At 41.5% G+C, this 12,997-nt stretch overlaps 1 long non-coding RNA gene across 3 annotated transcripts; it reads right to left on the reverse strand.

Moving 5' to 3' along the window:
* Positions 1-9,655: 9,655 nt before the first annotated feature.
* On the reverse strand, positions 9,656-12,120 carry LOC117533224. 3 transcript variants are annotated; one of them, XR_004567026.1, is made up of 5 exons: positions 12,049-12,120; positions 11,261-11,594; positions 10,794-10,953; positions 10,367-10,465; positions 9,656-10,106 (listed from the first exon to the last, which is right to left on the reverse strand). It is a non-coding gene; the product is annotated as an uncharacterized LOC117533224 (long non-coding RNA). The 3 variants fall into 3 exon arrangements; XR_004567027.1 differs by having other exon boundaries at positions 9,656-10,127; XR_004567028.1 differs by having other exon boundaries at positions 11,261-11,401; positions 12,049-12,117.
* Between the last annotated feature and the right edge of the window lie 877 nt (positions 12,121-12,997).

A 12,997-nucleotide genomic window follows, 5' to 3' on the forward strand; every position in this document is an offset into this window, starting at 1 on the left:
ACAGTTTCTTACAAGCACACATTCTGACCTCACTAGCAGTACTTTGAGTGCACTAAATACTTACGCTCCAAGACTTGAAGAACTGTGGGTCCTCCTCACGCAGCAGGTATAACGGCAGGGCTTGAAGGGCTGCATTGCGTTTCATGTGGACATCCTGTACTTCCTGGAAAGACAAGCAAAAACTAGCATAATTCAAAAGCAATGGCTTTTTAAATTAATATATGCATATTTATTTTTGATTGTTGTCAAATTAAATAAATAATTTAAAATACTTTTCCCCCCCAATTTGTTATTGTTATATTTGTGATACTCTTCTGAAAATACAATCCAGTATCTTTTACAATATCTGTTTATTATTTGTGAATTTGAATGAATGTGGTTTTGTGTAAAAGTAAATAAGCATCGATACTATGGCGTGTTCCAATCAAGTCATTTAGCCTCGGCTGTCTTTGGAAACACTTGATTTGGACTAAACTTCTATTAAACTCACCTGGATCACAAACCCTTAGGATTTCACGCAGGGCCTCAGATACCTTGCCAGTGCGTGCCGCCTTCTGCCTGTGCAAGGCAATCAGTCGCAGGCCGTCTAGTTCAGAAAAGAACTGGTTCTGTAGGTTGACGTTTGTGATTCGGTGAAACTCGGCACAAACCTACAGGAACACACAAATGTATAAAGATCATTAATGGATACGCAACTGTACAATTATTAGTGATGCAACCTGTTTAGTTGTTTCCGTAAAAATATATTGCAACATGATCATATTCAAAGTATTCATTTAATTTGTATTATAAAAATAAATATTGTTTTATAATTAACATTGAACAACAACACTGTTCCATTGTGTGCAAAGTAGGCAGTTTTTGCAAAATTGGAAAACGGTGTGCAGACTATGAGAAAGATGTGCCAAGGGGCAGAAAAGAGACGGATTAAAACGTCTGAGAGCGTCTGTGTTTTACCTGTGATTCCATCCGGAGGACATTTCTCTAAAAAGTCCCGACCAAGGGATTTTCCTGAACGATCTCCTGGCGACGAAGGGCAAAAGTCGTCTGCATGAGCTTTTCTATCAAGATGAGGTTCTTCTCACTTTTCTCAACTTCCTGCAATGATAAATGATTGAAATGTAAAAAATGCAAGAGTCATAGACAAATGGCAAAGGGCTAACTATTGAGTACTGGCTATGCTTCAAACAATAGTGCCTAAATAACTGAGCCCGGGTGTCTGACGAGACAGCACACACTTTGCACTTCCATGCCATTGAACCATGTCTCACTGCTATGCACCAGCTTCACCCTACGACAAAAAGAAATGTGCAGAGTTTTAATACAAGTTTGCAGTTTTCATTAGCTTACTGTCACTAGCAAACATGCCTGTGTGTAAGCCTCAACGTAATTGTGGAAAACAGCTCTAGCTAGCTACTAGCTTAATTCAGGAATAACATCACATTTACCAGATAATAGCGGATAACATTAAGCACCAGCAACACACTTAGAAACAGTGGGGCTGCCGTTGATTAATAGGAGTTTCTAGCTGAAGTTAACATGCTGCTGCTCTAACGTTAACGTCCTTACTTAACCGGCAGTCCGACATTCAAAAAATAGCGCGAAGCAGCCAGTAACTGCGGCGCTCTGCACGTAACTCTGAATTTAACAATGGGGTCTAACAATCACATATAATCTTCGGGTGGTATATCCTTACAATATTATAACTAAGAAAAACAATTTTAACAACTTATTTTGGTACTTACAAGTTAAACCATGTGTGGAATCCCTTCGCTTGCAAGAGCCGCCATGTTGGATGGATTTTTCTCGATTCGTCGCAACGTCATGACGTAATGACGTCAGACGCTGCGTGACTGTTCACTCAGAAGTTTTAATTCAAATTTGAATATTCACTCATAAACTATGATTCACATAAAATTAAACAGCACTTTTCGTTAAAAGAACGTATAAGTTTATTGTTCGGTTGACTTGATATTTGGTTTTGATTGCCAGTACCCATAATACTTATGAGTTAGTAGTACTGTTGGGGTTTACAGTGTATTCTATAACACATAGGTGTGAGCAAGCTCTCTGGGGGCCCGCCGATTTTGCGGCAGCTCTTTCCCTCAAGAACGCTAACGAAAAAGCTCTATAATGGAAGGAAAACGTTTTTTACTTGACTTCTTTTCTAAAAAGAATATAATTCACAAGAAGAAAGAGGCTAGCAGCACCGAAGCTACAAGTGAAGCTGCTAGTAATACATGAAGAGCCGCCTAAAGACGTGGATAATGCTAGCTAACGTGCACGTTAGCACTAAGCTAGCAACGTTCCCTTGGCTAGCTCAAGCTCACCTTTCCCAGAGGTATGGACGGAGGAGATGTGGCGGAGGAAACAAGAGGCTACCCGTGGATAGACTGCAAAGCTGGGAAACTGGGCTGCTGTTCATCCATTTCGGATTTATCAGTCTTCAAAACGCAAGGTGTGTGTGTGTGTGTGTGTGTGTGTGTGTGTGTGTGTGTGTTGTGTGTGTGTGTGTGTGTGTGTGTGTGTGTGTGTGGTGTGTGTGTGTGTGTGTGTGTGTGTGTGTGTGTGTGTGTGTGTGTGTGTGTGTGTGTGTGTGTGTGTGTGTGTGTGTGTGTGTGGTGTGTGTGTGTGTGTGTGTGTGTGTGTGTGTGCGGAGAAACACCTGTTTCCTTGATGTGTGTCTCTGGGGAATGGGCCGGTAGGCCTACATGGGCATCGGGGGTCTCAATAGCGCCATAGAGTCCCCTGTCGGTTGGGGAAGGGGCCCTTGCGGGAACTGTAGGACCACCGCCGGGCACAGCCAAATCCATCCTCTGCTCCTGGCTCATGGCTGGAGAAGAAGGTCGCACAGCCACGGATACAGCTTCACTTGTGGAGCTAGATGATGGTGAGGCAGGTGAGCTATCGTTAGCCTCCGGCTCCGGCTGCCGCTGCACGTCAACATTACCAACGTTAGCGTTCGATTTCGAGGACGATGTATGACAAAAAAAAACGGTCTGTTTAGCCTTTACATCTCCTTGTTCTCTCTTGTCCTTTCTCTTTTGAGCGCCGCTCTTGTGTTTTGGTTTGCTGTACATTATAAATGCAAGCTATTCAATTTGTTATAATTCTGCCGATCTTGCTGCTGCTATAGCTGTGTAGTACATATAACTTTTGATGTTGATTTAACGGTTCGCTCGTCACGCAAGGTATCACATGACATGAAAGGGAGCAAGGTCATTGGACAGACAAATTAATTTAGGTTGCTAGGTTACTTTGAAGACTGCGTGAACCAGTCAATGCCATTGGGGCCCCAAAAAAAAAAAGATATATAAAAAAAAAAAGAAGAAATTATATAATTTTTTTTTTTTTTGCATGGGCCCCTGGACGGCTGTGGGCCCCGGTGCAATGCACCGGCTGCACCGTCGATAGTTACGCCACTGACTCGGTTCTAGTTTGACGTCTACCAGAAATAAAATGAAGTACTTTTACTGTGTACTTTGCAGTGTTGTAGTCAAGTCACCAATTCACGAGTCCAAGTCACTCTCGAGTCCCCACTCTTCGAGTCCGAGTCCAAGTCCGAGTCACCCAAGGAGTGTCCGAGTCCGAGTCCGAGTCACCATTACCTGTGTTCGAGTCCGAGTCCAAGTCCGAGTCACCCAAGAAGAGTCCAAGTCAAGTCCGAGTCACAAGTCTTCATGTATTAATCTTAGTGGATATATGTGTTGAAATGTAGCTGTAGCTCCTCTACATTGCTTTTATCCTGTCATGTTATACTAATGTGTCTATTGAACTGCTGTGAAGCGAGTGTGGCTACAATTGTTGTATTAAAAAAGGTGCTATACAAATATAAAGCTTATTACTAATAATAATAATTATTATTATTATTATCATCAAGGTTGAGTCCAGTTCCAATATTGCCTCCAGTGCTCCGTTCTGGCATCTTCAAAGAGCTGCTTTACAAATGAAAATGGTATACATTAAACACAATGTCACAATTGAACTTATTTAATGGTTTGAAAACCCACAGAAACTGAAAATACATTATTAAGAACAATAGAACATGAGAAAGCATGCAGGGCTTTCTATGCAATATAAGTAACATTTTCATACAATTTCCAATTTGAATCTGGCTCGAATTACAAAGTCATAGAACCAATTCCTCTCTATGTTAGTGAAGTGATGGGGTCCCCTCTCCTACCATAATGTGGCCCTATTGGACAGACACCCAGTTGAAATTAAGCATTTAGAATACTTAAAAAGCATCTTACAGGTGTACGGAAAACCACAAACAACACCAGCAGAGCCGAATGAGGCCAATTCCAATAGAGTGCCACAGTGACGCATCCTAAAACCCGGAAGTAAACTTCTTCCGGTTCCTTCGTCAAAGAAGCAATGCATTTTGGAAAATAGCTCGAAATAAGGTCTGTGGTTGAGACACATTTAAGAGACAGATCACGTGGAGATTATCCAAAACGTGATCTGTCTCTTAAATGTGTCTCAACCACAGACCTTATTTCGAGCTATTTTCCAAAATCCTATGGAGAAATTGCATTTCTTCTTTGTCGAAGGAACCCATGCGCAGCTTACTTAGGGTACTATGACTATGCTTGCACGTCATGGTACCATAGCACCTCCAAGGCGCTAAAAATAAAACTTCAAACATCGCAAAATAAACTGGTCAGACTACTGCTTGACCTTTCATCTAGAACCCACCTCACCTCTGCCCACTTTGACAACCTAGGATGGCTTAGAGTAGACGACAGAGTACAGCTACTTGCAATGGGCCTGGTCTACAAGATCCACTACACCTCTATGGTACCCATGTACATGTCAACATTCTTCCCAAAGGTCAAGGAATACCATGATCATAACACCAGAGGGAGCTCCACAAATCATGTGAAACCCAGATTTGGCACAAAAAAGGGGGAATACACGTTTCGCAATGATGCCACATCAAGGTGGAACGCTCTTCCCACAACTGTAAAGGAAAGTAAAACTATACTTACCTTCAAAACCTCTCTTAAAGAGCACCTTCGGGGGAGAGCATTGCAAAACTGGCCCCGGTAATGGTACAAATCTCAACCTGTCGTTCAATGGACAGCTTCCCCCCCCCCATCTATGTATATACTCGCATTTTAGACTCTGTTACTAACTGTATATCTGTAGACTTGGTATGTCTTAAATGTCCGGTTAGGATGTATTAGAACGAAATCTAAAATGAAAATTGTAAATAAGCCATCTGTATGTCAAATATGTCTTAAATCAGAGGTGGGGAACCTTTTTCCTCTCAAGGGCCATTTCAATTTTTACAACATCCTCCGAGGGCCGTACAAATGATTGACCTCTGCTTAAAAAAACTAAAATCACAGCTCATTCATTTGGCCTTTCTTTCATTCTGTGCAAAGAAAAAGCAACCTCTGAATCCAGATATCTCACCATGACTCGCGCATGCATTCACGTGCACGGTGTGGCATGACCACCAAAACAGAAAGATATTGGACACAAGATGTGTGCAAATGTATTTTGTTTCCTATCCATGTGAACATGATTTAAGTGGGGGGGGTCCGGGGGGCATGCTCCCCCGGGAAGATTATTTTTAAATGTTGAAGTTGAAAGCATCAATCTGGTGCACTTTGAGAGCAACATTGAGAGATCTATGGAAACATCTCTCAACCCAGATGAAACAGAACTGTAAACAGATTTACTTTTCTTTATGGATATTTGACAAATCACTCTCCTTTCAAACTGTATTCTTGTTTATTAATAACAACTTTTTTTTACTGTCATATAGTATTTTATACCTGTTTACTTTATTCTCTTATTTTTTTATAATGATCATATAAAGATGTGCCTTTACCTCACTGGTTGTAGAAAAAGCTTCTTATATTCGTTAGCATATAGCTAGCTAACCAGATGCTAATAACAACAAAGTTATTGACTGTATGATCAGTGTGACAGATGAACAGATCACTGGGCTTTCAGCTAAAGACACAGACACGCAGGAACTGCAGCACGGCTCCTTATGGGTACTGACATTTCTGGAAGTGCCGGAGCGACGTTCTGGTGCTCTCCGTCAGAACTGCACCCGTCAGACGAGAAATGTACCACGTGATGACACGTTAGGCTCGTGTTGTGTTCAAGGACCCTGACCTTGGCCAGGAAAAACAGGCACTCGCTTTGTTTAAATTGTTTGCGGTCTAGATTTCTTTAATTGTTTTCTTTTTTGCGTGTGTTTATAAATTACCTTGAGGGCCGTACCAAATGGTCTCGCGGGCCGTATACGGCCCGGGGGCCGGAGGTTCCCCACCCCTGTCTAAAAATGACATGATGAATTGGAACTGGGGGACCCTGATGTAAACAAGACGAAAGTCTTTCTCTGGTCTGCATCCCCTTAACAATTGTATGTTTTGAGCTGTACTGTACTGTACCCAATATACAAGCTGTTAATAAACTTTTCAATCAATCAATCAATCAATCAATCACTTCCGGGTTTTAGGATGCGTCACTGTGCCACTCTAGTCTGGCAGGGAACTTTAGTCTGGCATAACAATATGTTTTTAGCTGCTAGCGTCAGGAGCAGATGAGCACCCACTCAGGCACACACACTTAAACATCCTTGTTGCATTTTAAAAGCATCAGATTTGACAACATCGAACAACTCAACCTTGCACGGTGAGGCCTCATCACAGATGAACTTGAATTGGAAAAGCTGTCACAGTCGAAGGAGCCGGAGTTTGAGTGAGTATCTCGAGACTTAGAATCACCAAGCTGAAGGTTGGATGATTAATCTATTATCAAAGCTGTTGTTTGAAAAATGACATGGAAGATTAATTAACAAATTGCTTCCAGTTTTCTAAATGTCAGCTTTTTAATGCTTTCTGTTTGTCGATAAACTTCAGGTCATTGGGTTTTAGACTTTTGGTCAGAAAAGACAAATTCTCAGCTTGGACATTATTCACAGTTGCATGTTTTTGGAGCAAAACGGTTAAAGGCGGCCTATTTTCAGTTACAAAAACCATATTTGTAACTCAATGGGAAAACTTCAAAAAAATACATTTCAAAAATCAGTTATTTGTAGCCGTAAACATTCATGTCCACATATAACTATAATTAATAATGGCTAGTATAAGTTAGAGCCTGCATACATATATAACAAGTGAACATGTCTCACCAATGATCTGAGTCATTAGCTGATCTTTGTCATCACTGTCCAGCTGCACATAGGAATACATATGTACATATATACATACATATACATAATATATATATATTTTTATTCCCTATCTTTATTCAAGAGCGTGGTCTTTACATTTGAGAGCATACTTTATTGATTTCACATTCAGATTATACATTTTTCAAAAGGTACTTATTGTTCACAAAAAAGGAAAATTAATACAAATTAGTTATATTTTCTATTTGTAAAAAGAAACATTTCAAGGAGTTTTGCAAGCCGTTTGAGTATGTATTCCATATCCTTGATATCAGACGGCAGCTGCCTACACTAGTTGGCTCTTTGATTTCACTTGTTAGATATATGGTCACACTAGTTGGCACTTTTACTAGTTGAATACACAATTATACTAGTCACTCTTTTTCAGCAACTAGTGGCACTTTTGTCCGACTAGTTACCACATAAGCCTTACTAGTGACGCCACGAGCAGCACTCGTAGCACTAAAGTCCCAACTTGAGTTTTTGCAGTGCTGTTAACTTTTAGTGTCACTAGTTCGGTCAGAGGGCCACGAGTTCATCAAAAAAGCTTACAAGTTGGGACTTTGGTGCTGCTAGTGCTGCTCCTGGCGTCACTAGTAACTAGTCAGACAAAAGTGCCACTAGTGGCTGAAAAGAGTGACTAGTAATGTGTTATTCAACTAGTAAAGCAGAATGTCAAACTAGTGTGACCATATATCTAACAAGTGCAATCAATGAGCCAGGTAGTGTAGGTAGCTGCTGTCTGATATCAAGGATATGAAATAAATACTCAAACAGCGTGCCATAGCAGTTAAAGTGCAAACATGAACAACTGTAGGCACAGGGTTTCAGTGGTTTACCAACATCAAGGACCATCAGCACTTTCAGTGCAAACATTAACAACTGAGGTAGATTTAGACATTCTACCCAATGTAAACATCATTCAACTGATTTAAGCAACGAATTAAAGGTGGGGTCGGTAATTTTGGAGAAACCAGCTCGAGTGCGCTAGAATTTGAAAATACACAGCCGGAAAAAAATCTGCCACTTCCTCACAGAGCCCCTCCTCCAACACACACGAACGCGCACATGACCAATGAGGGCAGAGATCAGTGTGTGCCCAGATGGAAGGCTGACAGGCAGGTAGGCCATCCAGTTACTTTAGCCGGCTCAGATGATTGGTCGTGCTTTTTACAGCGCCACGGCTTCAAAGCACTTCAGATATTCATAGCTATCAGGACTTTAAGAGCATTCCATGGAATATAACAACAAGAGTATCTCGAGCCGGTTTCTCAAACTTACCCACCTTTAACTGTGCAAAACAAACATTGGCATGTGCAAAGTTTCAACCTGTAACACGGCCTACTTTTTCAGTAACAGGTCATTTTTTTAGATTGAGTAGGCAGGGCTTCAGTGGTTTACCATCATCAAGGCCCATCAGCACTTTCTGTATGAAGGTGAAAGTGTTGATGAGTTTCTTGGTGTGGTCCAAATGTAACACGTACATCAGGGATCACCAACTACATTTGTCCAAGGGCCGAAATGTAACCAATATACACTATCGCGGGCCAGCGATTTTTATATAGCCCAGAATTTTATAAATAGTATTCAGATTACTTTTGGAATACTTTCTTTCCCCATAACAGATGGATATGTTTTGGTGAACAGGAGACACGTATTTTACTGTTTTAATGGCTTATCAAGAACTCAAACACAACATCTTGGTGTCATTCTGGACAGCTCTCTCATCTGCACCCACATCAAACAAATCACCCGGACTGCATTCTTTGTACTGCCTTAAAACCTTTCCTTAGAATATGTTATGAATTGTAAGGTGTCCTTGGTGCTTTGAAAGGCGCCCCTAAATAGAATGAATTATCATTATTATGTATTATCTGAAACGATGTAATAACTTTTAAAACTTGTTCCAGTCACTTGCCCCAGGCATTCAGCAGCAGCAGGCCATTCACTTTGATTTGATCCCGTTATAAATGTCATCATCTCGACAATAAATAAATGCTACATAAACGTTATCTTCCACATTTTATGTAACCATCTCCGTTTCTAACTTTCAATATAGTTTAAAAGAGATCTCTCTCTCATCTGCGTGCGGGGGCGGGGCCTCACAGACACGCTGCATCTCTCTCGCTCACAGACATGCTGCAGCGCCGTGCAGTGTGCACACAGTTCTGCCGGTAATGAATATTACATTTTGTGAGGAAACTTTTCCACCAATAATTCCAATAAGTATTCCAAAATGTATTCACTTCAGGTTTACGAAAGTAACTGTAATCAGATTACTCGTTTTTCAAATGTAACTCCAGCTGAATACAGTTAGCCTACTTGATGTTTGTGTTCTGATTACGTAACGCCGTTACATGTATTCCGTTACAACCCAACCCTGCTTCTAGGCTACTGTCCCGCAGCTGCTGCCTCTCTGTTGGACTCTGTCGCAGCGGGGCTACTGCTGTGGTGCGGAGCGCATTAACCAGACTCTTCACAACGAAGGATCACTTCTTCTTCAAGGGAGGGAAGGTTTCGCAGTACGCAGTCTACTGTCCTGCAGCTGCTGCCTCTCTGTTGGACTCCGGTACTGCACCTTACTCACGGGACGTTGTAAACAAAGAAATGGGTGGGGGGCGAACGCAGTAACCACTCCGCCAACGCCACAGTCACCCCCGTCGTGTGGGCCGGATGAGAATGTCTGGCGGGCCGGATGTGGCCCGCGGGCCGCCAGTTGGTGGTCACTGACGTACATCAAGCCGAACAACAATGCAAAGGAATCCGCCATCCTGCGGATATTGCTGATGACGAAATCACCTTCCACCAGAATAGCAGTACTTGCCGGACTGAGATCAACTTGACTTGGAGTGCCCTCGGTGACCATAGCAACCGGTGTGTTGGTGATGTCTGGCCGGTCCACCTCCTCTGCCTGGAAATGCATAGAGTCCACCTGTAAGGTTGACTTGAAGTAACTAAACATCTCATTCACATATTCCTCAACAGGTAAGTATATAGGAAGGTATTTCAAAAATGTGTTTAGGTGAACCTTTCTTTTATATATCTGAACATATGTTTTGATTGCTCCCGTCTGTTTTTTTTTTAAACTGGAAGGGTAAAATAGCTAAACAGTTTCTTACAAGCACACATTCTGACCTCACTAGCAGTACTTTGAGTGCACTAAATACTTACGCTCCAAGACTTGAAGAACTGTGGGTCCTCCTCACGCAGCAGGTATAACGGCAGGGCTTGAAGGGCTGCATTGCGTTTCATGTGGACATCCTGTACTTCCTGGAAAGACAAGCAAAAACTAGCATAATTCAAAAGCAATGGCTTTTTAAATTAATATATGCATATTTATTTTTGATTGTTGTCAAATTAAATAAATAATTTAAAATACTTTTCCCCCCCAATTTGTTATTGTTATATTTGTGATACTCTTCTGAAAAATACAATCCAGTATCTTTTACAATATCTGTTTATTATTTGTGAATTTGAATGAATGTGGTTTTGTGTAAAAGTAAATAAGCATCGATACTATGGCGTGTTCCAATCAAGTCATTTAGCCTCGGCTGTCTTTGGAAACACTTGATTTGGACTAAACTTCTATTAAACTCACCTGGATCACAAACCCTTAGGATTTCACGCAGGGCCTCAGATACCTTGCCAGTGCGTGCCGCCTTCTGCCTGTGCAAGGCAATCAGTCGCAGGCCGTCTAGTTCAGAAAAGAACTGGTTCTGTAGGTTGACGTTTGTGATTCGGTGAAACTCGGCACAAACCTACAGGAACACACAAATGTATAAAGATCATTAATGGATACGCAACTGTACAATTATTAGTGATGCAACCTGTTTAGTTGTTTCCGTAAAAATATATTGCAACATGATCATATTCAAAGTATTCATTTAATTTGTATTATAAAAATAAATATTGTTTTATAATTAACATTGAACAACAACACTGTTCCATTGTGTGCAAAGTAGGCAGTTTTTGCAAAATTGGAAAACGGTGTGCAGACTATGAGAAAGATGTGCCAAGGGGCAGAAAAGAGACGGATTAAAACGTCTGAGAGCGTCTGTGTTTTACCTGTGATTCCATCCGGAGGACATTTCTCTAAAAAGTCCCGACCAAGGGATTTTCCTGAACGATCTCCTGGCGACGAAGGGCAAAAGTCGTCTGCATGAGCTTTTCTATCAAGATGAGGTTCTTCTCACTTTTCTCAACTTCCTGCAATGATAAATGATTGAAATGTAAAAAATGCAAGAGTCATAGACAAATGGCAAAGGGCTAACTATTGAGTACTGGCTATGCTTCAAACAATAGTGCCTAAATAACTGAGCCCGGGTGTCTGACGAGACAGCACACACTTTGCACTTCCATGCCATTGAACCATGTCTCACTGCTATGCACCAGCTTCACCCTACGACAAAAAGAAATGTGCAGAGTTTTAATACAAGTTTGCAGTTTTCATTAGCTTACTGTCACTAGCAAACATGCCTGTGTGTAAGCCTCAACGTAATTGTGGAAAACAGCTCTAGCTAGCTACTAGCTTAATTCAGGAATAACATCACATTTACCAGATAATAGCGGATAACATTAAGCACCAGCAACACACTTAGAAACAGTGGGGCTGCCGTTGATTAATAGGAGTTTCTAGCTGAAGTTAACATGCTGCTGCTCTAACGTTAACGTCCTTACTTAACCGGCAGTCCGACATTCAAAAAATAGCGCGAAGCAGCCAGTAACTGCGGCGCTCTGCACGTAACTCTGAATTTAACAATGGGGTCTAACAATCACATATAATCTTCGGGTGGTATATCCTTACAATATTATAACTAAGAAAAACAATTTTAACAACTTATTTTGGTACTTACAAGTTAAACCATGTGTGGAATCCCTTCGCTTGCAAGAGCCGCCATGTTGGATGGATTTTTCTCGATTCGTCGCAACGTCATGACGTAATGACGTCAGACGCTGCGTGACTGTTCACTCAGAAGTTTTAATTCAAATTTGAATATTCACTCATAAACTATGATTCACATAAAATTAAACAGCACTTTTCGTTAAAAGAACGTATAAGTTTATTGTTCGGTTGACTTGATATTTGGTTTTGATTGCAGTACCCATAATACTTATGAGTTAGTAGTACTGTTGGGGTTTACAGTGTATTCTATAACACATAGGTGTGAGCAAGCTCTCTGGGGGCCCGCCGATTTTGCGGCAGCTCTTTCCCTCAAGAACGCTAACGAAAAAGCTCTATAATGGAAGGAAAACGTTTTTTTACTTGACTTCTTTTCTAAAAAGAATATAATTCACAAGAAGAAAGAGGCTAGCAGCACCGAAGCTACAAGTGAAGCTGCTAGTAATACATGAAGAGCCGCCTAAAGACGTGGATAATGCTAGCTAACGTGCACGTTAGCACTAAGCTAGCAACGTTCCCTTGGCTAGCTCAAGCTCACCTTTCCCAGAGGTATGGACGGAGGAGATGTGGCGGAGGAAACAAGAGGCTACCCGTGGATAGACTGCAAAGCTGGGAAACTGGGCTGCTGTTCATCCATTTCGGATTTATCAGTCTTCAAAACGCAAGGTGTGTGTGTGTGTGTGTGTGTGTGTGTGTGTGTGTGTGTGTGTGTGTGTGTGTGTGTGTGTGTGTGTGTGTGTGTGTGTGTGTGTGTGTGTGTGTGTGTGTGTGTGTGTGTGTGTGTGTGTGTGTGTGTGTGTGTGTGTGTGTGTGTGTGTGTGTGTGTGTGTGTGTGTGTGTGAGAGTGTGGTTAGACTGCAGCCTGAGGTGAGTCTGTGTGGTTAGACTGCAGCCTGATGTGA

This window comes from Gymnodraco acuticeps, unplaced genomic scaffold (genome assembly GCF_902827175.1).
Source record: "Gymnodraco acuticeps unplaced genomic scaffold, fGymAcu1.1, whole genome shotgun sequence".
Taxonomy (NCBI): Eukaryota; Metazoa; Chordata; class Actinopteri; order Perciformes; family Bathydraconidae; genus Gymnodraco; species Gymnodraco acuticeps.